Source organism: Anser brachyrhynchus, assembly GCF_964034855.1.
Source record: "Anser brachyrhynchus genome assembly, chromosome: 1".
NCBI lineage: Eukaryota > Metazoa > Chordata > Aves > Anseriformes > Anatidae > Anser > Anser brachyrhynchus.
Window position 1 is genome coordinate 158,637,350 of NC_137694.1, and position 22,811 is coordinate 158,660,160.

At 39.0% G+C, this 22,811-nt stretch overlaps 1 protein-coding gene across 8 annotated transcripts in view; it reads right to left on the reverse strand.

Annotated features, from left to right (window-relative positions):
* GPC5 (glypican 5) overlaps positions 1-22,811 on the reverse strand; it is a 765,123-nt gene that overhangs the window by 155,257 nt on the left and 587,055 nt on the right. The window lies entirely within an intron of this gene.

Genomic DNA, 22,811 nt, shown 5'->3' on the forward strand with positions numbered 1-22,811 from the left:
AAAGTAGAAATGTGAAATAAGTGCTAAATGACACAGTCAAAGGGCATGGGTAGAATTTGTCTGTACCACAAGGAAATGTTATGAAAAATGCAAGAGCAGATTTCACTCTATAGGAAATGACAACAGCATCATTGAGCTGTTAAGAGAAGTAAGATGCCTGGTTTGTAGAAAATTCTCCTGCTAGCTTCTAGTCAATAAATATTTTTGCTTTTATTATGTTTTCCCTTTTTCCTGTTTCTGAGGTGAAATATCTTCCCAAGATCGAATAGGGTAAAAATTCCCAGTAGTGAAATCTATTACATGGTGACATAGTCTCAAAAGGGAAGTAGTAGAGGCTTTATTGCTAGGTACATTTAAATCTGGATGAGACAAAGCACTGGAAAATATACTTTAGGGAACAATCAACTGAGTACATGAAATAGAAGACCAAATAGGCTTTTTCAACTCTAATTTCTACCATTAACATCCATGTTATGGTACGAATTGAAGGTTATTCAGAGATTAATGAGTTACAGTGCTGCTAGATGAGACATTCATTATGTAAAAAAAAAAAAAAAAACTGTATTTCACAACATTGTGCTCATTATTATAGATTCTAGGGTTAGTAATTTAACCACACTTAAAAGGATGCATACATTAATAAGGATTGAGCCGCAGCCAAAAATATCCACCTGGTTCTAAGTGGTTGCTTTTCACATAGCAACTAGAAAATCACATTACTAATCTGGCCTTTCCTCATAATCATAGACGTTGCCAAGGAATAGCAATTCAAATAGCATGTCAATGAATAAATCTCCTCGTGTTTTAATAGTTTGAAAATGGATAACAGAGACAGAAACAAGAAGACAGAAAATTTCTGGCTGACAAATATCTATGTAATAAAGGGTTGATATTTATTTATTTATTTATTTATAAGAGTTGTAGAACTGGAATGCTTATATTGCTACAGGCTACAATTAAGCAATATAAAGGGGGGATATGGTATAGATTTTATTCTTCTTTAGGTTTCTTTTCACAAAAATAGCCAATTCAGATACAAGTGAGCACTCCTGACACAACTGAAGGAATTTCACAAACACTCTCTACTAAATAATAGGCCTATCTTCCTATTCTTGGCACTTCAAACAGAGTGAAATGGATATAAGCCTTACATTTCAGTTTCAGATCCAGAAACTAACTTCCCCTCTGATTAGAAGACACTTTATTTTGTTGCTTTATTTGTGGCTAAGAGTGATGGGCACTTGGAATCTTTGCTTTTGAGTCTGTTTTGGCACTGGACTTTCCTTTTGATACTTCTGCACATAAAAGATGTAACCGTATGTATGAAAAGTGGCAACCAGGAAAATCAGTCTTGCCTTTTTGGTGATGTGTAGTCAGAATTATTATAGCTTCAGGTGAGTAGTAATTCTTGAGCATGTTATATGAGGAGACAGATGGGTAAAAAATCAGTGCGATACAGTACCTTTATAATGACTCTGGCAGTGAGAGTGTGAAACCATAGAAACAGCTACCTATAGCCTTCCTAACATTAGAGAAGATCCATAGCATGTAAAACCTCCTCTAAATCACGCAGGAAAGCTTTAATGTTTAATGTAGAACACTGCTGGCAGAATGTCGAAGATAGGACTAGAAAAGATGTGGCCACATGCCAGCTTCAGTGACAACATGAAAAGTAATACAGACCATAGATACAGCATGGAGGAGGAAAAGACAAGAGGAAGCAAGGAAAGGATTAAGCTAATTTTTCCCTTAGGTTTCTGCCTTCTTGGCATCTAAAAGGAGGTCAACAGTGCAGAAAGAATGTGCTGTTCTTACAAGACAGAGAAGACGAAAAACTTTGGATGGACTTGAATTAGTGCTTTGAGGCTTTCAGGCATATGTTGACTTGCCCCTGGTCCCATGTTAGCCTTGCTGCTGCATAGATCATTTGGCAGGCCAACTAATATCTTTGCCTTTAGCTTTTGCACACATCTCTTTTCCCTTACTATTCCCCTGCAGCCAACATACACATACTAAAGAAAAAAAAAAAAAAAGAAAAAAAAAAAAACTTCAAGCAGAAAGAAATGCAGGTTATACTGTAGCTTACCAAACTGTCTAATTCATGTTGCTTAAAACACAGCTGGTGAGGGAAGAAAAACAGTTGATTAAAATAGATCAAGCAATCAAATTATTTAAACTAGAATGAAACTTTATGTTTCACTTACCATCATTTTTCTTACAGAGTGAGTTTTATTCATTTTTAATGCCTAATTTGCAGTTTTTAACTTCAAAGAAAATATAAAAGGAATATTCTGCACCTTTTGTAGAAAACTATTTCAGTAGTTCTGAAGCTTCCACGTATTCTCATTTGTAAAACTGTCCATTTACAGGCTGTATATGACTCTCACAGGAAGCAACCAAAAATCTTTCTATTTAAATAAGGTTCTTACTGACGGCTAAACCTAAAAGTGCCCTAATGAAAAATAGGCTCTGTTATCATTCTCTCTGTCCCTGGATGGCATTTGCTTTCAAATAAAATATGCTGATTTACCAACTTAATCCTCTACTGGCAGAAATATAATGTTATTCTGTATTTACTGCTGGGATGGTGTTGGAAGGACCTGGAAAAAGCACTGTCAGAAAATACATAGATCTCATCCAGAGGGGTCAACGTTTAAAATTTACATTACAATAGGGACTTTACCCTTTTTACGGTTAGGATTTTTTTTTCCAGTGTGATTTCCAGCTGTATTTGAGACAGGGGCTGAAATTACTGCTGTGATTCATGTGCGCTAAGGCTATGCTACACACAGCAAATGGAAAATTGGGGGAACTTAACGCTAGGAGTTTGTCAGCTTTAATGTGTACAAGTAAAAACGTGTGGTAGGTAGACCTTAACCAGCTGCCAGATTCCCACCCAGCTGCTCTCGCTTCCCTTCCTCAAAAGCACAGTGGAGAAAATAGGATGAGAATCCTCATGGGTTGAGATAAGGACAGGGAGATCACTTAGCAGTTACCATCATGGGCAAAACAGACTTGACTTGAGGAAAATCAGTAGAATTTATTACCAATTAAAATAGATTTAGATAGTGAGAAACAGAGACAAAATTCAAAACAACACCTTCCCCTCACCTTTTGCCCAGAGGCTCAACTTTACCCCTTCATTCTCAAATATTTTACGTCTCCCTGCCTTGAGTGTTGCAGAGGGGTTGGGGAATGTGAGACTGCAATAAGTTCTTAACAGCTCCTCTCTTCTGCTCCTTTCTCCTCAAATTTTTCCCCTGTTCCTGTGTGGGCTTTCCACAGGCTGTAGTCCTTCAGGAAATATCCATGTGCTCCAGCATAAGACCCTCTACCCACTGCAGTAAGTATCAGCTCCAAGATTTTCTATTCCACAGTCTGCAGGAAAATGCCTATTCCAACATCTGCAGCACCTCCTCCCCCTCCTCCTCTGACCTTGGCATTCTTGCTTCTCTTTCTCACTTTTTTTTCCTCACACAGCTCTGGCTGGCATTTTTTCCCTTTTCTAATTATGTTTTCATGGAGGCACCACCACCTTGGCTGCCGGGCCCAGCTGTGCCCTGTGGTGGGGTGATTACAGCTGGCTGGAACCAGCTGTGTCCACGGCCTCTCCTCACAGAGGCTGCCCAGCAACCTCCTGATACCAAAACTCTGCCATCTATACCCAATACAAAACTATAGGAATTGGAATAGTCATCCTGTTGTTCTAGTCAAGTATTAATTTCAAAGATCTAGCTAGACCAGTTTTAGTTCCTTTCAGGTCAGCTTCTACAGGTCAGAGGAAGTCACCTTGTAAAGCCCATCCTTTCCAAAAGGATACCACAGTGTTATCAGGTCTGTTGGCTTCTCAGATCATAGAATTATAGAATGGTTTGGATTGGAAGGGATCTTAAAGATCATCTTGTTCCGACTGCCCTGCCATGGGCAGAGACACCTCCCACTAGACCAGGTTGCTCAAAGCCCCATTCAACCTGGACTTGAACACTTCCAGAAATGGGGCATCCACAACTTCTCTGTGCAACCTGTTCCAGTGACTCACCATCCTTAGAGTAAAGAATTTCTTCTTTATCTAATTTAAATCTACCCTCTTTTAGTTTAAAGCCATCACTCTTTGTCCTATCACTACACTCCCTGATAAAGAATCCCTATCCTGCTTTCTTGTAGGCCCCTTTTAGGTTGGAAGGCTGCAATGAGGTCTCCCCAGAGCCTTCTCTTCTCCACGCTGAACAGCTACAACTCTCTTAGTTTGTCTTCATAGGAGGGGTGCTCCAGCCCTTTGATCATCTTTGTAGCCCTCCTCTGGACTCGTTCTCATACATCCATGTGCTTCTTATGCTGGGGGCCCCAGAGCTGAATGCAGTTCTCCAGGTGGGGTCTCAAAAGAGCAGAGCAGAGAGGGAGAATCACCTCTCTTGACCTTGCTGGCATTACTTCTTTTGATGCAGCCCAGGACATGGCTGGCTTTCTGGGCTGCAGGAGCACATTGCTGGCTAATGTTGAGCTTCTCATCAACCAATACCCTCATGCCCTTCTCCTTAGGGCTGCTCTCAATTTGTTCTCCATTCAGCGTCTATTTTTGCTTTGGATTGTCCCATCCCAGATGCAGGACCTTGCATTTGGCCTTGTTGAACCTTACGAGGTTCGCCCAAGCCCACCTCTCAAGCCTGTCCAGGTCCCTCTGGATGGCATCCCTTCCCTCCAGTGCGTCGACTGCACCACACAGCTTGGTGTCGTCAGTAAACTTGATGAGGGTACACTTGATCTCACTGTCCATGTCACCAAAGAAGATATTAAACATCATCAGTCCCAATACTGACCCCCTGAGGAACACCACTCGTTACTGAACTCCACTTGGACATTGAGCCATTGATCACAACTCTTTGAGTGTGACCATACCACCTAGTGGTCCATCCATCACATCTATGTCTCTCCAGTTTAGAGACAAGATATCATGTGGGTTCTATAGGTTCTCATAATAAAGATCCCTGGTCCTGCTATACATAGGAGTAAGCAGAGTTCCAGGGAAGGCAAACAACTGACATTTGTGCTGTCCCCTTCGCTGTTTTTAAACCCTGGTCATGTACATGTATGTAACACTTCCTGAAAAGGAGGGACTAGACTTAAAGACATCTGCAAATAGATTTTATTCCATATTTCTCAGCTACATAATGCACCAAGACTCAAAAAAGTTCCTGAACTTTTTTGAACAGGTCTGCAACTGAGGTACCAGAGAATCTCTCTGATACTGCTAGTAAGGATTTTGTATTGTTCTGGCTTTTGTCACAAGGGAATAGCAGAACAAATATAATTCAGCCAGGAACTTCTAATAGTCCTCATCTTGAGACAGTGAAGAGAAACTTAATGTAAATTTTATGTCTGTTTCTTGCCTAAATAATATTTGTTGTTGTTATTGTTCAGATATCTAAGCTCCCTAGAATTCAGATAATAACTCAAAATACATTGTTACCTTGCTAGACATTTACAAACATAAGATTAAAAAAAAATAATAATAAAAAATGCTGGCTTTTAGCTTTCAAGGACAATACAGTAACACAAGTAAAAGTCTCATCATCCAAAAATTCAGGAGTCTCTATGTGCATAAATTAAGATACCATTCCCAATTATATATTGTATCATTCTGCTTTACCTTTCCTAGAATCCTGATGTATTTTTTCCTTTTTCTTTGGCTCCTTGAATGATTATTATTAACATAACCATTCATCTTGTTGGCATAATGAAAGATATTATGAAGAGTTATTTAATGTAAAAAGTTTAGGGAAATATGTGTTGCTTGGGAACATGTAGTTCTTTTAAAGTCATTTGAAAATGTACACTCAGGTACTTCAAGCCTTATTTTCCTGCTAAGATTTATGCTGAAACCAGCCTTTTTGCATGATAATGAAAGGATGAGCTAAAGCAATGAAATATACTTTTACAAGGAAAAGATGCTCTCTGCACTAGTTTAGAAATATGGCTGGGAAACAAAATGCTAAGATTGTTTTTTCACTTTCCTGATTTTAGCTTTATGTGACCATGGGTTTAGTGTAAAATTCTAAGCTTTTTGCTGAGCCTTAGTTCAGAACCTGTATATGTATACAATTTCTTTTTCATGTATATTACAGAATATAGAGTCCAGGCACTTGCAGAGTCTTTGATACCAAGGGAAAATCATTTTACTTAGAGGTAGTCTGAACTGAGAAAATATGGTTGTTGTGGTTGTTGTTGTTTTGCTTGTTTGTTTGTTTAAGAAAGCCATTCACATGTTTCTGGAAGAGAGCTGTATGAAAAATCATTATTCTTGACATGAATCCTTCATAAACACTTTTTTATATATTTTAATTGCTACATGATAAATCATAACACAGGACTAACCTCTATTGAATAGCTAAGTATTTCACAGCCCTTGGACTATTTGCAAACGTACATTTAAATCTTCCTAGGAATGATAGAAACTTTATGCTATAAATTCCTCTTACACTAGAACTATAAATATGACTTTACGAAGCCTGCTTCTACCCGTGTTTTATAGGTTGCCCTGATTTGGCTCTTCTTTGAGGGATTTCAGATATTACCTGTGAAAGATATGAGGTTTTTCCTTCCCAAAACCATCTGCTGAGAGTCACTCCAGACATACCATCAAACAAGTATTAATAAAAAAGGCTTAAACATGAGATCAGTCACTGCTGAAATGGATCTCATTTTAAGTCAAAACGGGAAGAAAATTAAATTGGAAGTTAATGAGAAAAACTTCCTGTACTAGAAAAAATGTCATCTGGAAAACAAAGATAGGTTATTTCCAAAATAAATGATTTCTCAGATTCTGGGCTACCTAAGTGTTACCTCTAATAGCAGGCAATAATTTATATGAATTGAAGAATATAAAACAGGATGTGTATAGGGTTGGCCTACTCTTCCGTTTCCAGAATGTGGGGCTTTTATAGTGTGAACTCGCATCTGAATTGTGATGTCTGGTGCTCACAGACTATTCCCTCCATGAACTTCTCCTCTCTTCACTGTTTTTGGAAGGTGCAATATCTTGTGCTGAGTGAACAAGTATTGGTGTAGCTTATTTTAAACCTATTACCTGAAAATTTATTTAGATCCTTCAAGGTTCTCACATTTCATTATATAGTGATAATACTCCTTATTCAACTCCATAATTTAAAGCAACCTTATATACCACTGAGGGTCACACAAGGCTTTCTAAATGGGAAAGGTAAGAGAAATACAGCATGATAGTTGCAAAATCACAGAATCACAGAATTGTAGGGATTGGAAGGGACTTCAAGAGATCATCGGGTCCAACTCCTCTGCCAAAGCAGGTTCCCTAGAGCAGGTTGCCCAGGTAGGCATCCAGATCGGCCTTGAATATCTCCAGAGAAGGAGACTCCACAACCTCCCTGGGCAGCCTGTTCCAGTGCTCCATCACCCTCACCGTGAAGAAGTTCTTTCACATGTTGGTGTGGAACTTACTGTGGTCCATTTGGTGGCCATTACCCCTTGTCCTGTCCCCACAAACCACTGAGAAGAGGTTGGCCAAATCCCTCTGTCTCCCACACCTCAGGTATTTATACACATTGATGAGATCCCCTCTCAGTCTTCTCTTCTCCAGGCTGAACAGACCCAGGTCTCTCAGCCTTTCCTCATAGGGAAGATGCTCCAGGCCCCGTATCATCTTTGTGGCCCTCTACTGGACTCTTTCCAGGAGATCCCTGTCTTTTTTGTACCGGGAGGCCCAGAACTGGACACAGTACTCCAGACGAGGCCTGACCAGGGCAGAGTAGAGGGGGAGTATCACCTCCCTTTGCTGGCCACGCTCCTTTTAATGCACGCCAGAATCCCATTGGCCTTCTTGGCCACCAAGTTTAGTTCTGTCAGTGCCTTGGCTTTCCTGATCCCATCCCTGCACATAGGGACAGCATTTCTGTACTCTTCCCAGGGCAAATGGCCCTGTTTCCACTTTCTGTGCATTTCCTTCTTTTGCCTAAGTTTGACCAGCAGAAGATCCAGTCCTTAATTTTACACACAGGCTCTCAACCTGCTCTTGGCTGTTTCTTAGAGCGAACTCTTCACAATCAATTTCTTAACATAGAGAGCAACACTTCCACTCTTCCTTCCCTGCCTGTCTCTCCTGTAAAGCTTGTAGCCTTCTATTCTGATGTTCCAGATGTGTAATTTGTCCCACTGCATTTCTGTGAGAGCAATTAGATCATAGTTTTCTAATTGCACCATGGATTCCAACTCCTCCTGTTTGTTTCCCATGCTGCGTGCAATATTTTCCCTTCCATTTGTGTTATCAGCTTGATAGGGGTATATTGTCATTCACCCACATTTGTCTCATTGTAGTCCCACCCTCATTATATTCATCATTACTCCCATGCATCTCAGGTGCATTTGTAAATATGTGAATAAGAATATTCTCCTGATTTCTCATCGATTTCTTAATTTCTATTTCCTACAAAATTCATGAGTTCTATCCACATCCTTTTGCAGTATACCATCACTCCTGTGTCAAGTAGTTAATTTTCTTTAAGGAGTCTAATGATACGATCAGATATTTTAAAATTATAATGCCCACTTTATTCTCAAGCTACAGGTGAAGTGATCACAAATATCATTCTGGGACTGCAATTCATTCTTTTAGAATCCATGTCAGAAGTGCCTTAACAGCAGGAACAGAAGAATTTTATTTTTTATGACAGGTTTTAGGGTCACACTTCAATTTCTAATACTGATTGAATCACTTCATTTTATGTATTAAATTGCTTGTCCTTTTATGTTGTAAAATTGAGTCAACGTAGCAGGGTAATGTTATTATTCCCTTGTTAAAAAAAAAAAAAAAATTTAACTGAAGGAAAGTATATAGTTGAAAAAGCCAACGATAAATATTAAAATTAAGTTGGTGGTGTGCCATACTATGGCATTTGCTTTGGAAGAATGTTTGAAAGAATAGCTGCAAGAAGCTTATTTGATGAGATTTTTTTTTCTTGAGTAAAATATGTCTCAGTTCCCTAGGATGGGAGGTGCAAACTACAGGGAAGTGATTTTCTCCCTTGTCTACAGTTCTACACAGTGCTTTGGGATTTTTTGCTTGTTTGGTTGGTTGGTTGGTTTGTTTGTTGGTTTGGCTATTTGTCTGTTAGCTTGCTTTTTGGTTTTGTTTCTTTAAGAAATCTAGAAGCATATTAATAACTCTTTGAAATACTCTTATAACTCACAGTACCAGTGGAAGAACATTCTTCCTCTCTTCCTCTTTCTTATCATTTCTTGTTTGTCCATTCAGTTGCAGGTCACCTTTTTTCAAACAACAGTTGAATTCTTTTAATTTTATTTCTGACTTTTTCTAGACTGACAATAAAATTCTGTCCTGCTGGCTATGAAAAACATGGGGTACATACCTTATAATTCAACACATGAAAGGGAAAATAATAATAATAATAAAAAAAAGTATGCCCTGTGTTTTATGTTTAAGCATAAGAAAAGGATAGTCATCTGTACAATTTACTGTATACAAAACTTGGTCCTTCTATTCCCATTTTCATTGAATAGTCTGCCAGTAAGAGTTAGTAGCATTGCTAGCACACCATATGGCAACAACATTGAACTAGGTGTACGCTCAGTCATGAAGACTTATTGTCATTGCAAGTAAAGAACATAATGCCTACTCCAAAGAACTGGCTCAGAGTCAAAAGTAGACAATAGTCAGAGATGAAGGCTTACTATGACTTCTTTATTGCCCTTTCTGCATAGTCATTTTGCAGAACAATAAGGGATTTGTTCACTCAGAGGAAGATTTTGATGTTTTCTGCTATATTGAAATATTCAGCTTAACGGGATTCTCAACAACATGGATCCACTTAATTAATACTGAATTACCCTGGAAATCCTACCAAAGTGCTTACAATAATTATAGTAATACCAAATGAATTCAGGGAAAGTATTGTTATCACAAGACATACTAAATGAATTAATAGGGGTAAAATACTCCTGGCCTAGAAATGTTGAATCCTCAAAAGCATAGTTCAACTGGATTTAAAACAAACAAACAAACAAAAAAACCTCCAGAATGTTCATATATGGAGGGATCAAATAGCATTTTAGCTATTATTTACAGGCTTATACGCAAATTAAAGCTTATCCTACATATGTGAATACGTCCGTATTTCTCAAAGATTAAACTAATGGAAGCTTAAAGCCTTTTCTAAAAGGCAATGTCAAAGCTAAAGAGAAAGATGAATTAGAAATGTCACCTTGGCATTTCCCTAAAATGGGGAGTGCTTGAGAAAATAAGAATTTCACATTAACCTCCTTCCATTGGTGGCTATAAGAAGACCACCTGCAGCCTTGTAGATTAAGAATGCCAAGCTTTCCAGTAATGCTTTGAAGTTGGAGGTACTTGTGGTCTGTGGAAAAAAGCTTGTGTACGTCTGTCTTCCTTGTCTTTAGTTGGGTGGGAATAACAAAGGAGAAGGTCAATAGTAATTAAGAAGTCCGCAATACAGCAAACTTGATGCAGACCCACAAGAAGGGAAGATAGTGTTAAGTCATCTAAGAACATACCTTTTTAGTACTTCACTGCTAGGCATGGATATTTTTCAAAATTCAAAATTTGTCTGCAACCCCCTATGCATAAATGTTATTCATTCCTGAAAAGAAGTATTCTATCCTCTTTCAATTTTCTATACGGAAGTCTTAACACACTTTTATTCCCCCAATGCCCAGTACTAGTAATACAGTATTTAGCAAAGCAGTTGGCTATGTAGGAAAAGAATAATTTGCCAAAGGCTTGTAGGCAGAAGCAAACTGTTGGGACCCAATTATAGTTGTGCATCACAGTATAGGCATTGCACAATATTTGTGGTGAAAAATAATGTGTGTGTTTTTTTTAACAAGGCTATATGAATAAGGACTAAAAATAATTTTAAATATTCTTAAAAACAAATGAAAAAATCTCATTAGATGCCTCAAAGGAACCTTTTCTAACACATTATTTTGTAGGGGTTATACATCTTTATTGGTCAGCAAAGTAAAGAGAGGGAACTCTAAGCCTAAATTTAAACACTGGAAATTGAAAATTCGATCTGGAAAAACTGTAAATTGAAAATGCAAAAGAAGGAAAAACTATAGAATCATAGAATCATAGAATCATTAGGGTTGGAAAAGACCTCCAAGATCATCTGGTCCAACCATCACCCTACCACCAATGTCACCCACTAAATCATGTCCCAAAGCACCAAGTCCAATCTTTCCTTAAACGCCTCCAGGGACGATGACTCCACCACTTCCCTGGGCAACCCATTCCAATGCTTGACTGATCTTTCTGAGAAGAAATGTCTCCTAATTTCTAACTTAAGCCTCCCCTGGCGTAACTTGAGGCCATTCCCTCTAGTCCTATCACTAGTTATCTGTGAAAAGAAGCTGACCTCCAGCTCCCCACAACTTCCTTACAGGTAGTTGGAGAGAGCAACTTCTATTTTTTTAAAAAAGCTCAGTGATACTTTCAGTAATGAATCTTTACAAGAAAGCTGGATTCATTATATAACTTGAATGTTGATACCATTTAAATGGAAAAGAACTTTAAAGTAAATTTACATTTCCCCATTTAGTTTATACTACTACAATTACCACTAAAATATGAACCAGAAAAGAGAGAGTAAGAATATAATAGAATCTATTTTGGGCTTGAACAAAGAATTATAAAAAATTCAATCCTATGTCTTTGCTGAGTTGATGAAATATTCAGTATATACTTTAAGTTTACTGTGCTGTTTAGATGCTTACTGAATTACAGAATTACCATAGCACTTTTTATCATGGAACTTCAACTTATTTTGCAGTATAATATAATAACATTACATATAATAAAATGATATTTTTTTACAAATTGTCTAACAGAAACATATAGTTTAATATGAATATACTAATTAAATAGTTAATACAAGACTAAAACACCAGGTATTTATTTATAATGAAGACACCGAAGAAGAATTGTCCAGGTAATTTGTGACACAAAGTACTTGTCAGGCAAACAGGGAATCCATTTCACTCAAATTGACTGACATTGCTCAAAGGGGAGATATTTGATTTGCCTCTTTTTTTTTTTTAAGCTTTTTCTTTCACTCTCAAAGTCTTCAAATAAATAGTTTCAACTGACACATAAAAATAGATAAAAGTCCTTTATCTTGTGATAGAGCCTTTGCTACAAACAGCAATATTCACTGTAGTCATAATGTGGAAAATCCAACAGAGGAATAATTCACATTGAAGTATTAATTTCACAATAGCCATAAAAATGAAAAAAATACAAATGACAAATATAGAAAGAAACAGAGTAAAAAGATGGAGACCTTACTAGAGATCTACGGTGTTTTCAGTACCACCTCCACTTTCCCCCTAAATAGAACATATATATATATATATATATATATATATATATATATATATATCAAAACAGGTAGTTTAGTGGGGGTGCTTATAAAAATTTGAATCTCCATGTGAATATATTAAAGCACTAAGGAAGTGACTTTCAAGTAGCTGTAATTCTAAAGAATCACTTGGCTAATTGTTTATCTTATATGCACACTGCACCCTAATAATATGATTGGCAATGACAGCATCCTTTGTTTTCTGACCCTTCTGAATCACTTGGTTTTGGTAGCCAGGTGGGGGGGACTCCTTCTGTGAGAAAAGACCAGGAGCTGCCCTCATGTCAGACACAGCTGTTTCTAGCCATCTTCGAAAGGGACCCACTGCTGGCCAAAGCTGAGCCACTAGTGTCACTCCTGTGACAGGATATTTAAGAAAGGGTAATAAATTCTGCAGAGCAGATGTCAGAGAGAAGAGTGAGAAAAATGTGAGAGAAACAACTCCTGCAGACACCAAAGCCAGTGAAGAAGCAGGGGGAGGAGGTATTACAGGCATCAGAGCAGAGATTCTCATGCTTCATTCCCCTTCATGGGGAAGAACCTGTTGGAGCAGGTTGTCCCCTGCAGCCCATGGAGTACCATGTTGGAGCAGATGTGCACAGTGCAGTCCACGGAGGACCCCATGCCAGAGCAGGTGGATGTGTCCTGAAGGAAGCTGCATCTCATGGAGACGCCATGTAGGAGAAGGCTTCTGGCTGGAACTATGGCCCTTTGGAGAGGAGCCCATGTAGGAGCAGGTTTTCTGGCAGGAAGTGTGGTCCCTGAGGGACCCATGCTGCAGCAGTTCTTGAAGTACTGCCTGTGGGAAGGACCTATGTTAGATCAGTTCATGAATCCCGTGGCAGGGACCCCACACGGGAGCATGGGAAGAGTGCGGAGATGAAGAAGTGGCAGAGACGAAATGTTATGAACTAACTGCAACCACTGTTCTCCTGAGCTGCTTGAGGGGATAAGGTTAAGTAATTGGGAATGAATTTGAGCCTTCCCCTGGGGTGTGGGGAAGGTGTTCTTAGTTTTGTTTTTAGTTGGTAGTATTCCACTTCGTTATTAATTTGAAATGAATGAAATTAGTATTCCCCAAATCAAGACTGTTTTACCCATGATAGTAGTTAGCGTGTGATCTTCTTGTCCTTGTCTCAAAACACGAGCTTTTTCATTGTATTTTTTCCCATCTTGCTGAGGAGAGGGAGTGAGAGAGCAGCGTGGTGGGCACATGGTAACAAGCAAAGGTTAACCCACCACACAAGGTTACAAAGTAGGTTAAAGTTTAATCTTATCTTTATCCCAATTAAGGGTTCCAAATAATATAAAAACAAATGCCAGATGTTTAAGGATGAAATTTTTATATTCTTACATGCTAGTGAAATACATCTTGCTCTGACACTTTTTACCTTGGGTGATGCTGCTTAATATGAAAAAATCTTAGAAGTGTCTCAACTGAGTCTGTAAATGTGTGCAAATAATTTTTCTAAAATACACAAAATTATGAGGGATATTTTCAGTAATTGTTTTTTGTTTGTTTTTGTTTTTTTGTTTTAAGTACTTCTAATACTTTCCACACATAATAAACTCTATACCCTATGGTTTAGTAGGAATGAATGCGATCGTAAGAGAAAAAAACAAGACTATCTTTTATTAATTAAAGAAAGCTGAAAAGGTCAGAACATGACAGGAAAAAATCTTAAGTATGTAACAGGAACAAGAAACTGATGTATTTTTTGTGGCTTTTTCTATTGGTTTGAATGCTTTTCTTGTCACTGTATGAATCTCTGATGAACTGTGGGAATATGATTGACTGCAGAAGAGATGACCCAGTGCTCTGATGGGTCCTGTGTAAAAATCTTATATTCAGTCCTAGCATCTACTAGAATGAGCAAACTGCAAAAGGAAATCTGAGGAAAGAAAATGTATTGCAAAACAAAAAAAAAAAATCCTTTTAGACTAAAGCATGTTTTTTTGTTTGGTTGGTTTTGGTTCTGTTTTAAAACTAGTGAAAGGGAACTCGTAACACCGAGAATTTGATAGAAATGTAAGTTCTTTGACACAAGAAATAATGTCTGGTGATACTTTTACTGTCCTTTCAAAAATCTAATTTTGAAGAATGATAATTTCCTTCCTATATTAGAGAACGTTACAGTTTCTAATAGTTAAATGCAGGCATAATCCCCCAAACATGAAATGTATATATTCCTTTCTGAAATGCGTAGCATTAATTGTAACAATCTTAACATCCATATAAATATTTTTAAATATATATTCTCCTGTAACAATTTATTGCACGATCCAGCTAGAGACTGAGGTATATATTAATAAGAACTCAAAAAAAAATCTTTATAATTCATTTTCTATGATTTTGCATAGAAAATTTTCTCACTTTATCCTTTTTCTTAAGACAGTAACATCTACTTTTTATTGCCAACTTATTTATAGAGTTTAAAGCTACACAACAGGGTTTACAGTGTTTGCCAGATCACTAGCATAAGTGATAAATTACTTCTACTTTCTAAATATTATTTCTTTTTTTCAGCACTGGGAGGAACTGGAGTTTCTGTTTCATCGGGTGTTAGAGCACCCTTCTGTGTAATTTCAGCCTGTCACCATCAGAGAACCATAAGGCTCCAAAAATATTGCTGTATGACTTGCTTTTCTAATATATTAAAGATCCTGTGCCTCTAAAAGAGATAGAAATACACATATTAGAGTAAAGGCCTGATAGCACTTGCAGGAACCAGCAACATAGTAACAGTGGTAGTGCCAATGAAAATATAAATGGCAAGTACTAAGCTTTAGGACAAGCCACAGTGTATTGAGTTCATGTGGCAAGGTTTCGGTAGCGGGGGGCTCCTCTCTGAGAAGAGCCCAGAAGCTGCCCCAAGTTAGATAAGGGCCAGTTTCAGCCTGCTCCAAAGGGACCTACTGCTGGCCAGAGCTGAGCCAATAAACAATGTTGGCGGTGCCTCTGTAAGAGTAGAATTTTAAAAGGGAAAAAAATGCTGTGCAACATGAGATGGGAGAGCAAGGAGTGATATACAGCCTTGCAGACACCAAGGTCAGTGCAGCAGGAGGGCAGGAGGTGCTCTAGGCACTGCAGCAGAAGTTCCCCTGCGGCCTGTGGAGAGGCCCCTGGTGGAGCAGGATGTCCCCCTGCAGCCCATGGGTCCCACACGGAGCAGATCTCCACGCTGCAGCCCGTGGAGGAGCCCCCGGTGGAGCAGGTGGATGTGGCCTGGAGGAGGCTGCGGCCCATGGAGAGCCCCCGCAGGAGCAGGCCCCGGGCCGGAGCTGCAGCCCGTGGAGAGGAGCCCACGCAGGAGCAGGGGGTCTGGGGGGAGCTGCCGCCCGTGGGGGACCCGTGCTGGAGCAGTTTGCTCCTGGGGGATGGACCCCGTGGTACGGAGCCGTGTGGGAGCAGTTCTTGAAGAGCTGCTGTCTGTGAGAAGCCCCCGCAGGATCAGTTTGGGAAGGACGGCATCCCGTGGGACCATACGTTGGAGCAGGGGCAAAGAGTGACCATAAAGGAATGGCAGAGACAAAGCGTTAGGGACTGACCACAGCCCCCATTCCCCCAGTTCTCCTGCACCTCGTGGGGAAGGAGGTGGAAGAGGGGGGATGGCAGGTAGGTGTTTGTAGTCTGTTTCTTGGTTTGTTTGTTTCTCTTTGCTCTAGCTTGTTAATAATAGCTAATAAATCTTATTAATCTCCCTATGCTGAGTCTGTTTTGCCAATGATGATAATTGTTGACCCATCTCCTAGTCTTTATCTAAACTCTTGAGTCCTTTCCATCATTTTTTCTCCCCCTTTTGCTTTGAGGAGGGGGAGTGAGAGAGCGGTTGTGGTGGAGCTCAGCTGCCCAGCTGGATAAAACCACCACACAATGGAAGCAACTCAGTGCTCTGCAATTGCTTTAAGAGCATCCCTATATATAGTATGGGGTTTGGCTAAAACAATGGAAATAGTTCCCACCAGGAGTCAATTTTTACTATTTATTTTTGTAATATCTTGTTTTATTTCTTCTCCTTGGAAGGAAAAAAAAAAATCATCTGTTCTAGTCTCGTCTCATCATCTTTCATGCAACTCTGATATGTCAAGGGTCAGGGATGGGTTCTGCTATTGCACTACTGTAATTTTTCTTTTGCCCATACTTTCCCCATAAGCTTTAAATCCAGTTCAAACCAAATAAAAAGCCTTACCAGTAATTGAAACCAGTGTTGATCATGGCTAAAATGCATGTTTTTTAAGTTTTTTTTCTGATCACAGACTTAGTCCAGGAGACTAAGAAGAAATAAAATTAAAAACAGCACATATTTTATGTCCTGTTACTGAAAACAAACAAAAACACCAACAAACAAACAAACAACAACAACGACAAAAAATGGCTTTGAATTAAGTTCTAACTTATGAAATATATGAATCAACAGCTTTATCAGCCAACACTGGAAATGTCTGATTTGGGGTAAAAATTTTTTGCCCCTCTCATCTGATGACTAGAAAAATTGGTATTACAATGACAAAGTCACAACTATCATTTTAAAACTACCACAATTTCTTGGTGACAGTCACAAAACTATATGAAACAGAGGTTTGCCATTCAAATTTTACTCTTTTTTTCTTTTCAGTATTAATTTGAGACCAAAATTATTTAGAACTGTATTACTAACCCCCTCAGCTATCAGTTTCAAAATAAGGAGGTAATATTATTAGGAAAATATGCTTAGTTTCACCCATGGTAAAGCTGTGTCTGTTCAACAGATAATAGAGTTTCTTGTGGACGTATAGAGCAGTTGACACAACTGACCTCTTCCAGAGCTGTCACAGTTTGCAATGTAAATATGCATGAGATCCACATTTTTAAGCTGATAAAAGGCAAATTCAACACATTTGAAATGTAAGGCTCAAAGGTAAGTGCTGAATCAATGGAAAGGGAAAGATCATCACAAAGCACAATGAGAACAGAAGTTGCCTGGAATTTGTTCAAGGACAAAATCTTAGATAAAATTAGGGGCATTACACTGTCAGTAACTTATTGTAAAAAGTCATAAAGAAAAAAAAAAGTTCCCTCTAATTTTATACATTCACAAAATATTCTCTCCGTTACTCAAAATCATCTTAGCAGAGAGGCTAAACACATGAACAAGAAATCATCACAACAATGACAGCAAAATAATATAAGTACTGTAAGCAGAGAAATAAACAATATTAACCTCATTATAACTTGCTCCTGCTAAACTTTACATATTGTGACAATGCTTTTTGTAAGTCTCATCTGAGTAGAATCTCAGTGACATACCAAATGGAAAGTGTAGTATGAGTGTACTTTTTTTTTAATTATTATTAGTTTGCCTTTGCTAATATAGAAGCTGCAACAGGGAAAATAAAGCTTCAGTCATGTTGCTATAAACAGCATTTAGCAAACCAAACACAGTCACTGTCTGAAAAGAACATGAGAAATATACACAGATGAAGAATAAGGACAGTGGGAACACTACATAAAAACAGCAGTCCAAACAAACAAACAAAGAAAAAGGAAAATGTTTTCAGGTTTTCTGCATCTTTGTCTTTATTTTCCTCTGTCTGTGAAACAAAACAGAACAGGTGATGGGAGAAAGGGAAACTGTAGAATGTGATGAGTTACTAGAGAAAAGATGAAAAAAAAAAAAAAAAAGAACAAGTAAAGGAAATTAGTGAGAGAAAGGAAGACAGGAAGAGAACCACAAAGCAGGAAAAGGGACAGTGCAAATCTTTTCCTCTAGTTTTCATTCATTTGTGGTGGTTTTACTCAGGTGGGCAACTGAGCTCCACCACAACCGCTCTCTCACTCCCCCTCCTCAAAGAGAAATTGGAGAAAATATGATGAAAAGGGCTCAAGGGTTGAGATAAGGACAGGGAGATTGCGCAGTAGTTATCGTGACAGGCAAAACAGACTCAGCATAGGGAGACAGTAAGATTTATTGCCTATTACTAACAAGCTAGAGAAGTGAGAAACAAAGGAAAGAAACCCAAAGCACCTTCCCCCCATCCACCCTCTTCCACCTCCTCCTCCCGAGCGGTGCAGGGGAACGAGGGAATGGAGGTTATGTCAGTATATAGCGCTTCTTCGCCGCCGCTTCTTCTCAGCCACTCTCGTCCCCTGTGCTGTGGGGTCCCTCCCATGGGATGCAGTCCTTGCTGAACTGATCCGGTGTGGGCTTCCCACAGGCAGCAGCTCTTCAGGAACTGCTCCAGATACGGGTCCATGCTACAGGGTCCATCCCTCAGGACCGAACTTCTCCAACCTGGATTCCCCAAGGGCAGCAGCTCCTGCCAGGTCACCTGCTCCTGCGTGGTCTCCTCTCCACGGGCTACAGGTCTGGCCCGGAATCTGCTCTGGCAGGGGTCTTCCACAGGCCGCAGCCTCCATCGGTGCAGGTCCACCTGCTCCACTGTGGTCTCCTCCACGGGCTGTAGCGTGGAGATCTGCTCCACCGTGGTACTCCATGGGCTGCAGGGGGACAGCCTGCTTCACGATGGTCCTCACCACAGGCCGCAGGGGGCTTCTGCTCCGGCGCCTGGAGCACCTCTTCCCCTCCTTCTTCACTGACCTTGGCGCCTGCAAGGCTGTTCCTCACTCCTCTCACTCTCCCAGCTGCTGTGTGGCGCGTTTTTTTTCCCCTGTCTTAAATATGCTCTCACAGAGGTGCAAAACAACATCACTTACTGGCTCAGCTCTGGTCAGCAGTGGGGCCCTTACCTAACATGGGTCAGCTTCTAGATCCTTCTCACAGAAGCCACCCCTATGGTCCCCTGGTACCAAAACCTTGCCACGTAAACCCACTACGTCATTCTATACCTGCTATGTTGAAACTGAATTCTAAATCAGAAAATGCAACAAACAACTGGCTGTGAGAGAATGATCAAAGGTGATGTGCAAGTTTTGTGCTGGCAAGGATGGTGAAGATATAAGTAAAAAAAGCAATTAGCTTGGGATCCATAAGAATATGGAACCCAGAAGCCACTGACTTATTTTTTTCTTAGCCACTTCATTAGTCCAATTGTTGAATGAAAACCAAGTTTCTTTCCTGCAATACTTGTGATGTACATGATTACATAACTTTGCTGAATCCAGGCCTGCAGGATGGTACATGTTTCTGCTCTCTGAATTTCTATCACACTGAATGAAGCTGAAATTCAATGTGAGATTTGGCAGAAACCACACAGTTAATAACGTATCTATCGATGTGTTTATGATAATTCTGCATGTGAAACTCCATATGTTTTTCACTTCATATTAGCAATTTAACTGTGTTGTAAGAAATCTGCTTTTCATTTTCAAAATACGTGTTCTTTATTGTAAAGAGAGTGTGTTCATGTTCTTGATCTTTCCAGATCCAGAATGTGGAGAAATTTGAGAGAATCCAGGAAAAAAAAAAAAAAGGAAAAAGAAAAAGTGAGAGTTCTAGCTCCTATGGCTTAGTATGAGAGTTCATATAAGAAGAGAAAATATGAACATGTGATAGCAGTCAATGTATGTAAAAATGCATGTGTTGTTAGTGTCCAAAGTGGAGAAGACAAAAAAAAAAGTACCATTCTTCAAGTAAAACAAGAAACATTTAGGCTAGACTTTAAGAAAGATTTTTCTATCAGAAGGACTTTGAAATACTAAATAGACTACTGAGCAAAATTGTGGAGACTCAAGATTGGCAGCTTTTAAGAACAAATTTAACAAAATCTGCCAGGAATGATCTTGCTAGAGTTGATAAATATTAACTTTATGAAGTGGAAGTATACCCTTCCAACTGCTGTAACTCTGACTGTAGCTCATTATTTCACTAAGGAGTAGATTGCACATGTCTATTAAGCAACGGAAAAAAAAAAAAGATATTCAACACTGCCTGAAAGACATTAATGCTTAAATACTGCCAGACATTCAGCTTTCATGTAAGAGAATGAATGTGTCTACCTGGGGATAATCTATTTATCTCATTTACACTGAAAAGTCAGACTCTCTGGGAAAAAAAAAAAAAAAAAAAAAAGTTACTACTTGTAAACAGGCAGACCCTCCAACAAAATTTATGGAATTAAAGTTATAACTGTAGTACAAAGAGGTCATGTTTGTGGGGTAGTGGGGTGCCAGGACTGTGCCTTTGTGCATACCCAGCACAGTCAGTCTTTATTTCCTTGAATGGTCCAGGAACTTCACAGTAGTCATCAGCATGGAGGAGACAAAATGACTTCAGACAAAATGGCTGACTGAGAAGCTATATTCTTCAAAACAATTCATTTGACTCATTATCACAGGCACTCTTCAAGTAGGGATTTCAGACATCATATTCTTCCCCAGTCTAGGGCCTACAGGGCTGGGCCTAGACCGATTGACATGAATGGCATCTGTACTAACTATACGATATTGGATAGATAAGCAACCTGTGTAGGGAAGTTAGGCAGTCACAGTAACTATCCCAGTTTCCTGCAGATGCAGAAATGCTCATTGAGGACAGCCTTTTTGTCGGTAGCTGATATAATTAGAACATGTTTTTATGTAGTTTAAGATATTCAATATAAGTGAATCATGCATATCAAGGAGCAATCATGTAGGACATCTGACCATCTGGATTATAAGAACACAGTTTGGGGGAGTATCATTCAATAAGCTAAAAACATGGTTACAGGTATTCTTGCAATGCAGACTGCTATCACATCCAGACAGCAGCCGACTGTCCTGTTCAAGAGTATAAATACAAAGCATTATCCTCTGTAAAAAATCACAATGGATTAATTTTCAGCAAATGTTCTATCATTGAGTGTCTGTGCAACTGACCTGTTAATCTAAGATTTGCAGATAAATTTTTTTACTAAACTCTTCTACCAACCTTGTAACATGATTCCTTCTCCAAAGAACTTTCACTTGTGAGCAATATCAAAAAATAAAATAAAATAAAATAAAATAAAATAAAATAAAATAAAATAAAATAAAATAAAATAAAATAAATTGTCTTTTTGCAGTGCTCTAGAAGACATATTTAGTTGTTAAATATATGCTCAAGAAAAAAAAAATCACAGTTACTTTTGGACAATATAGCCTGCTTTTTTAAAAGAAAAGCTTTCATCTTAAAGCTTCAGATTGTTCCCTAAATTATTTAATTTACTGTGCTTTCAGTGACTTATTCTTGAAAGTCTTCCCCTATTTAAGTAGGGGCAAATATAAAATTTGTCAATGGCATCTTTTGATACTTTGGTTACAAAATGGAGATGGATAATACTTGTCTGACAACAAATGCTCTCACAGAATCATGCCAAAAGAAATTGTGAGTTTGACAAAAAGTTTGGAATGTTGTAATTTTACTACCAAAAGACAAAAGTAAATTTGTTTAGTCTGCAGAATGAACCTATAAACAAATCCATATCCTGATACAGTAAAAACATTCATAAATAATCATCTCTGATGACCCTATTTTTCTACGATCAAAGAAAATTTATGTATACCATATATAGTACACTACATCCCATAAAAATTCTACTGAATACCTACAGAAACAAAATGGCATTTTTATTTTTATTGTTTTTTAATTTTTATTTTTATTATTATTATTCCTGTGCATAAGCTCTTTATTTTTTCATTGCATCCCTTCACACTTCTATACATATATGTGTGTGTGTCACATACAGGAATACTCATCCAAGCAGTAAATAAAGAAATAATGCGAGGGAATGGAAGCAACATGCCATTTGTTATCTGCCACTCACCATATCCTTGTATTACTTTCTCATGCTCTTTATTTGTGTCACTTATGTAAACCACAAGCCCTTGGCAGTGTTACTGTCTTACGTGCTTGCATTTTGTTTAAAAGTGCAGCTGGATCTGTGTGATACCAGGTTAGATGTAACAAGTGCTCACTCCAGGTGCACACATCTCCCTCACTTGTCTGTGGTTCTGGGCCCTGGCAAGCCCTATGGAAGAAGAATAAATGCACATACAATCTCAGGGCCCCAGGGGCAACACACAGACTCACTGTCCCTGACAAACCTCACCTAGGACCCTTTGCCCAGGGCCCAGGGACCCTATTTTGTCTCTGCTGGACCCCACTGCCATCACCTCCAGACGCATCACTTCCAGATGATCCCTGGCTGGAGGGGGGTCTGGCCCACCTCAACCTATAAGTGTCAGAAGCTGTTGGTGGCTCTGTTAATGGCCGTGGCTCTGCCCACCACACTCAGGCTCTAGAGGACAGTGCTCACCAGGGGGGCCTTGGCCAACCTAGGGTCCCTGCTCCCAGACCGCGAGGGAGTTTCTGTCCAGTGCAGCGTTCTGCCTTATAGCACAAAACCTACTTGTAAGAAGTAGCTCCTTCTCATGGACATACACTGGTCCTCAGGGAAAGTTCAGGCTGGAACATTGCTTTGACCAGTCTG